General features: G+C 33.5%; 1 long non-coding RNA gene across 1 annotated transcript in view; it reads right to left on the bottom strand.

The window, feature by feature from the left end:
* Positions 1-4943: 4943 nt before the first annotated feature.
* Positions 4944-8024, bottom strand: part of LOC111087378 — a 7453-nt gene continuing 4372 nt past the window's right edge. The window contains exons 2-3 of the long non-coding RNA XR_002612076.1: positions 7091-7302; positions 4944-5071 (exon numbers count right to left, since the gene is read on the bottom strand). This is a non-coding gene — a long non-coding RNA (uncharacterized LOC111087378). The remainder of the gene's footprint in view (positions 5072-7090; positions 7303-8024) is intronic.

Here is an 8024-nt window from a genome sequence, read left to right as displayed (position 1 = left end):
TTCAACAAAATGACCTGCTAAAATAACTAAACAATCTTGTTAATCATGAAACAAAAGGCAAGTACTAGTCACCCTAATCTTTTAAACGAACCAAAGTGGAAATTTCCCCTTTAAAAATTATAGTTAAAATTGAAACCTGCAAACTAATAATGTCTTCGAAATAAAGTCATTTTTTAAACAAATGTGATTTATGATGTTTTATATTTTCCTTGTACAAGAAAAGAATTCGGTTTTATTTCGCAAAGAATATTCTAGGCTTTACGCTTATTTTTTTATTTCACAAAACATTTTCTATAAAAAAATGAATGTTTGCCACCAGAGGGCACAACAGTTAATATTTTAAATATACTTAAACAAAGCAGAGTGAAAATGGTCGGACATATATATATATATTATTGGTATGTATTAGCATCAAATACTGAGAAAAGACTTTTAGTCTTAACTTCTTTTTAAATCAAACCAAGAGAGATAAAGAATAGTTTTCTCAAAAATCAATATTACACAAAAAGAAAATTTTCCAATCTTTCAAAATCAGCGTGTTTTATTTTACCACTAAGAAAGAAGACACGTCGATAATTTATCAAATACAATTTTTGTAAATCTTTCACTCCAAACTTGCTGTACTTAAAACTAAAAAAAAAATCAACATTTGGTTCACAATTTCATAAACATATCTTTTCGATACAAGGGATTTGTTTTTATTATACTAACGTACCAACTGTGTTAGGAGTCTGTTGTTCTGAAATTACATTTGGTTCCTTACCATGATGAAACAAGACTATATACAGTACTTGTTAATTCACAGCCTCAAGTACTTGATTATTGGATGAAACTCAACTAACGTCAGCTTGGGAAATGAAACATGGCCGAAAAAGTAGTATATTTAACTTTTAATGAATATATATATATATATAGAAGAGCTGTTTGTATGGGGTAACAAAGCATTTCCGAAAGGTTAGGCTTAATACGAGCTGCTATTCAATGGTCAATCTACCAAGAACATTGTAAGATATATTAATTGTGTGTGATGTAGAGATAATCCCCCATATGTGTGGAGCCTGAATATCATGGTTTAACACCAGCAAGGTTAATTGTTTACGTTGTCACCAGTAAAAGTATTAATGAAATTAGAAGTCCATTGAGGGCGCTACGAACGACCTCCAACGAAGTAACTAGACGTCCAGAGAACTTTTCGAGATAGGTAATATTCATCCTGAAACGTTAATTTATTTGTTGTAAACTTAACAAGGGCATACAGCGGATTAAAACTTGTTAAAGCAAGTAGACACTAGTGAAAGATTTGCTTGGTGACAAAAAACAAAAAATGTTGATAATATTTGATGACACGAAGTTTGGTCAGGCATGGCCAGGTGGTTAGGGCGGTCGACTCGCAATCTGCGGGTCGCGGGTTCGAATCCCCGTCACACCAAACATGCTCGCCCTTTCAGTCGTGGGGGCGTTATAATGTGACGGTCAATCCTACTATTCGTTGGTAAAAGAGTAGCCCAAGAGTTGACGGTGGGTGATGATGACTAGCTGCCTTCCCTCTAGTCTTACACTGCTAAATTAGGGACGGCTAGCGCAGATAGCCCTCGTGTAGCTTTGCGCGAAAATCCAAAAACAAACAAGACACAAAGTTTATTCACTTACGAATATCCCTTATGCTGTTTGAAAAATGAACTTGAATTACCAAAAACGTGTTTCACATGTCTTTTTTTAGATCGTTAATGGGGGTAAAAACATTGATTAGAATCTTTCACATATATAATAAAATAACATGCTTAAATTATATGAGCAAACCATTTTCGCGCATTTTGTTGGTCGGAGTTTCGGTTCTTTTAAATGGTGTTTTATACTATTAAAAAAATGAGTGTCAAGATCCATGACTTCTTATGACAACTTTCCGATAAAGACCGAGTGTCACAATCCACGACTTCTTATTACAACTTTCCGGAAAAGATCGAGTGTCAAAATCCACTATTTTTTATTATAACTTTCTACTAAAAATCGAATATGCAAATCAATGATTGTTTCAACGTTCTTGTAAAGAATTATTATTCTCATCCACTATTTTTTATTACAACCTTTAAATAAAGATTGCTTGCTCATAACCATGACTTTTTAATACAACTTTTGTTAAAGTTTGTCTAAATATACGCCATCTTATTCCAGCTTTCTGGTAAATAGTTTCCAAATCCACAACTACTTATTCCAACTTTCTGGTAAATAGTTTCCAAATCCACAACTACTTATTCCAACTTTCTGGTAGATAGTTTCCAAATCTACAACTACTTATTCCAACTTTCTGGTAAAGACTGACTGTCCAAATACACGACTTTTAACTACAACTAATAAGTTTGCAAAGTTTGGGGTTATTTTTACTGCCTGTCCATAGATAGTCCTACAAGCTACAGATACAGCTTCCCCTTATAACATACTGCCTGTCCATAGATAGTCCTACAAGCTCAAATTGTTCTGGTATAACTTATTTTGCTGTCTCGTGTTTGTTTCTTGTTCAATAGTACCGCATATGGTTTCCAAGGATGTGTCAGGCTCGCCCTAACAAATTACATTAACACATACATGTAACAACAGACACAAATGCAGGTTGAATTACAAATTTTGGTGCTCTGTCAGAACCGGTATGGCGAGTTTTAGTAATCAACAAACCACGTATTAATTAAAACTAATGACCTGAAACAGAGCGATAAGTCTGCTGAAGACTGCTTTTCAGAACTTGAAAACGCAATAGCCCGTATCTTTAGCCTTAGACCACAAATTAAACTGGCTATCTCTATTGTAATACATACACCTGTAAACAGACATCTTTCTTCTGATGATTTCAACACTTAAAGCAGCACAATAATCACGAAACTGAACAATAAAGCTCCATATTTTAACTATTATAAGGGAAAGCTGTATCTCTAGCTTGTAGGACTATCTATGGACAGGCAGTATATTATAAGGGTAAGCTGTATCTGCAGCTTGTAGGACTATCTATGGACAGGCAGTCTATCATAAGAGGAAGCTGTAGTGCAAAATGGGTGGAACTGTTTCACCATGTCTTGTATGCTACGATAACACGCTTGACTGCTTAACAATAAGTTAATATTGTTTAATTAGAAGATGATCCGCTACTTAAAATCCAGATTGATAAATGTTCAACAGATACTTGTGGAATCCCTGATGAATGGTTAGATATTTTTTGGCATCCCTGATGAATGGTCAAATGATACCTGTGGAATCCCTGATGAATGGTTAGATATTTTTGGCATCCCTGATGAATGGTCAAAAGATACCTGTGGAATCCCTGATGAATGTTCAACAGGTACTTGTGGCATCCCTGATGAATGGTCAAGAAATACTTGAAGAATCCCATGTAAGAGATTATAGATGGTTTTACTGAATCAACAACGGGTTACATTGTGAAACTGATGAGATGTTCTATCTTAGAAAGGTTACCAACCCATTAATGAAAGAGACTTTCAAAAAGATGAAATTTAGTTTAAAACAATACACATTCATAAGGGCACCAAATCGGTAATGAAATACTACAATAATCTAATGTGGTAGGGTTTAACATCCAAGGCATCACGAGGGCATCAATTCGGTAATGAAGTAATACAATAATTCAATGCGGTAGAGTTTAACATCCAAGGCATTACGAGAGCATCAATTCGATAATGAAGTAATACAATAATTCAATGTGGTAGAGTTTAACATCCAAGGCATCACGAGGGCATCAATTTGGTAATGAAGTAATACAATAATTCAATGTGGTAGAGTTTAACATCCAAGGCATCATGAGGGCATCAATTCGGTAATGAAGTAATACAATAATTTAATGTGGTAGAGTTTAAAACCAACAGTACCACAGGGATGCCAAATAAATTTGTGAAATTTTTTATATTTTATATATGTATATATATATATAATGGATACATTTTGTAAAGTATTAGAACGATCGTAAGTGTTTTCAAACAAATATTACGTACTTAACAGAGGTTTAAATTGTTTATTCTGTCACTTCCTTTCCTTAATAGAGGACCTTTAGCTTCTAGTTGACAATGTCCAGTAGAAGGCCTTTAGCTTCTAGTTGACAATGTCCAGACGAATTTAGAAGCTAAAGGTCCTCTACTGGACATTGTCAAGTAGAAGCTAAAGGTCCTCTAACTGTTGACAATGTCCAGTAGAGGACCTTTAGCTTCTAGTTGACAATGTCAAGACGAATCAGTTTTGATCGTGGACGACGCCAGATGTTTTATCCCAATAAGTTATAATAAGTTTTCCAAAATTTCAGTGAAATAAGTAGGGTTAGATTTGGTAATTGTACATAAACATTATAGACTTTTTCTGGTGCCTTTTTTTATGTGCAGTATTGTAATGCGTGCTTATATGATGAAGTTTGTTTGAAATATGTTCTAACTTGTTTGGCTTATCATTTCCGACTTAATTTAATTTTTCCTCAGCACAAGAGGGGATTCAGACCATCCTCAATGAAAAATGTGTTTTATAACATATTTTATTATCCTCTTTGGATATTAATTATACATGATTAACTTACAATCGTGGAATTCAATAAAATTATCTTCATACACTTTAAACTAGAGTTTACTAAGACAACTAGAAAATCGTAAATATAAAAAGAATCTGTTGATAGGACAAATAAATCCAATGATTATCATAAGCTACTGTGATAGATAATACACTAAATGAATATTGCTATGACAATAAGTATAAAGACAGGATCTTTTTTAAAACTTCAAAAACACAAACTCTGCAAACAAATTCAAGTCATAACTGAACCCTTTGTATCATAATCCTTGTCTCTATGCTAAAAAGAAACAAATATAAACGTGTATACATTTTTTTCTGATTTATAAGTAAAAAAATCACTGAAATAAGAAATTTTTAGAACTATTATTTAGTATTATAAGACATGCCCTTAAAATCTTTCGAATAGCATTTCATGTTCTTGACGTTTATCTCCTGAAACGCCTAGGACCATATTTTTTCTATAAATGATAAAAGTTCGTCGTTTCCATTCTTGTTTTGTTTCTTCAACTGGTGTCTAAAGCAGATATAAGCTAATTAAAATGTACATCTCCATATAAAATAGTAAATTAATCCTTTTTTTTTACACAAAAAGTACAAAACTATGATCTGAAAAATACTTAATTTATCATTGAATTTGTAATTATAAAATCGATTGAAGAATATCAACCTAGGGATTGAGCCGGTTTATAAAGGTAAAATTAACTTGAACTTAATACCGACCTTTCTTTTCAAAGTTTCTCTTTGATTAAAAAAGATCGTCTGGCTAGTGGAGATATGATTGAAACGATTTGTCCAGAATCTGATTAAATATATTTGATATATATACAAAATGGTTGAGAGTTGTTTACGAAATAATATAGTCTATTGTATACAATTTATAGAATAAAATGTTTTATAAAATATATGTAAAGTTGACATAGTCTTCCATAGAAGTGAGTGAAAAGAAGCGTTAGGAACGCACGTGATAAACAGCAGTTTTCGCGGATATTTGACAACGTCCAGCTCATAAAGTACGCAGCGTTTACAGAATACAGGTTGAGTACGCTATATTTAAATGATTTTAGAGTCTTGCCCCATAATTACAATCAAAGTCGCCGCGTCTGTTAGGCTATCTGTCAATTGTGCAACTTGATATTAGCCCCGCAACGTATTTCCCATTCAAAAATAGTCCACCGTAATGGTTTCATATCCAAAGAACATCACTACTCCTTGTATGCTTTCCATAACTCATCTATTGTAGGAGGACAATGAATTTCTTTGCTGTCTCATCGAATAGAAATCCATAAGCATTACATTTGGCGATTCGACCGTTATGCCTTCGCATGGAATAGTACGAAAACCCGTTTCAGTATCCAGCTGCTTGAGGTACAAAACGGTTCAACGGATATGTCATGGAAGAAGCTTGTGTTCAAGCATCTTGTGTTGCTTTCTCTATAGGGTTGTCTGTTTGTACGCGGGTGGCTTTTGTCACTGACCTCTGTGTTAATGAATTCTCATCTATTAAGAGGCATGACTCGTTGCAGATCTCTTTCTGGATGACCCTGGTATCCCAAGCTGATCCATAATTCATTGTTTTTCAATACCATTAAGAATAAAGGATATCTTTGTTTCGAAAATTCTAAATACTCAATCTGAACACATCTTTATAAGCTTATGAATATTTTGCGTTGGAAAGGGCTCTTACATAACCTCTCCAAAAGCGATCAATATCCGGTGATATCTCACTATCTATATAATGCCAATCAACTTCAAAATCCATTTGTAATGCTTGTCATCCTACCACTACTGTTTGCTGCTTGCGTAGTTGAGATGGTTTTAATCCAAGGTACTCAACCTTCTGTATTAGGGTTTGCAACTCATCTTCCACGTTATAATATTTAAGTATTACAAACAGTCCTTATCAGGCTACATCTGAAGATGGTAGCATTTTATCAACTGATACAGATAGGATGAATTATAATTTAAAAATATAAATTTTAGGTCACTTGTGAAGTTTAACCACGAAAATTTTCTGACTTCAAAGAATACATTTGTGCTCAGTATTCAATTAACTCACTTCAAATCTTCTCAGTGCATCCCCACTTCTATATTTACTCCGATTCCTATCTCAACTTTCATAGTTAATTCCAAAGCACAAACACTATGAACTTATCTTTATTTTTTCTTATGGTATAACGTTAAAAAGTAACAGTTTGTTATACTCTATACTTATATGTTATAACGGAGTTTCAGTTTTCATGAAATTGACCAATCTTGCAACATCTGACTTAGTTTCGTCTATACAACCAAATAAAGAACAGTTAACCAGATGTTACCAATATTTGTTGTAAGGACTTCAACTCGTATTAACTTATGTTGCTTGTAAAAGTTCATTGTAAGAAAATGTTCTGTTGAATTTGAAACTCACCAAAAAATGAATTATCCAAATGGAACCAAAATATAAAGAATATAGCTGAACCCAACTTCCAGCTTCTTTTAACTTTTCAATTTACTAAATCTAACGAAAAAAAATTAGCGACTAGGATGTTCTTACCTGATTTTACTACTGATGACGTACTTAATCAGAGGTGGATTAAAACCGTTAAAACGGGTGGATACATCAACACAATAGGCACCCAGGCCTTCAAAATATATCCATTCTTCTTCTTTTACTTCTGCTAGGTGGATCTGATCAAAAACAATGTCCCTAGGGTCACAGGTTGGGCCCAAAAGCCTAGTTAATCGGAGAACTTTTCGATTGGAGTCCTGCGTGGTATAAAGTTAATTATTTTCTACGAGTTCTTGGCTAACATTACACCCTCACTCTCACTCTTTCTCTGACATTTACTATTAATTTGTTTGATATTGCTAGTAGGATTATTCTTTTTAAATGTTTTTAAATGTTAATAAAATTAAAATTGATTAATGTGAAACATAAAACATTGTAACTCGATAATACCCAGTAATTAAAAAATAAAGAAAATTTTCATTACTTAATAATGTATTTGGAAATTCAAACAACGAAGCTTCTGGTGGCTCGTCGGTAAGCTTAATGCGTTCTTAACGTTAGAATATGATGTTCGATCTCTGCAGTTGACCCAGCAAAGATAGTCCGTTGTGTAGCTTTGCACTTGACGAAGTAAAAAAAAATACCAAGCAAATAAGCGAAATAGCTTCTGATATGTATATATATATGTATAACAAAAGACGGTTTATGATATTGGCTCTAGATTCATTTTCTAGGAGGATTAAAGGAAGAAAAAAGATATTTCAGTACTACTTGCTGCATACAATAAAATTATTATCCAATGTGTATAGATTATTTTAGGTATGGTTTCATAGTCAATGTAAAAAAAAAAAAAAGTTAAAGAGCCAGGCTTTCACAAGTCGTTTAATTTCACATGTTTTTATCTTGAAATTTGGGCCCGGCATGGCCAGGTGGTTAGGGCGCTCGACTCGCAGTCTGAGGATCGGGGGTTCGAATCCCC

The sequence above is a fragment of the Limulus polyphemus genome, unplaced genomic scaffold (assembly GCF_000517525.1).
Source record: "Limulus polyphemus unplaced genomic scaffold, Limulus_polyphemus-2.1.2 Scaffold2081, whole genome shotgun sequence".
Taxonomy (NCBI): domain Eukaryota; kingdom Metazoa; phylum Arthropoda; class Merostomata; order Xiphosura; family Limulidae; genus Limulus; species Limulus polyphemus.
This window is presented reverse-complemented; position numbering and strand designations above follow the sequence as displayed.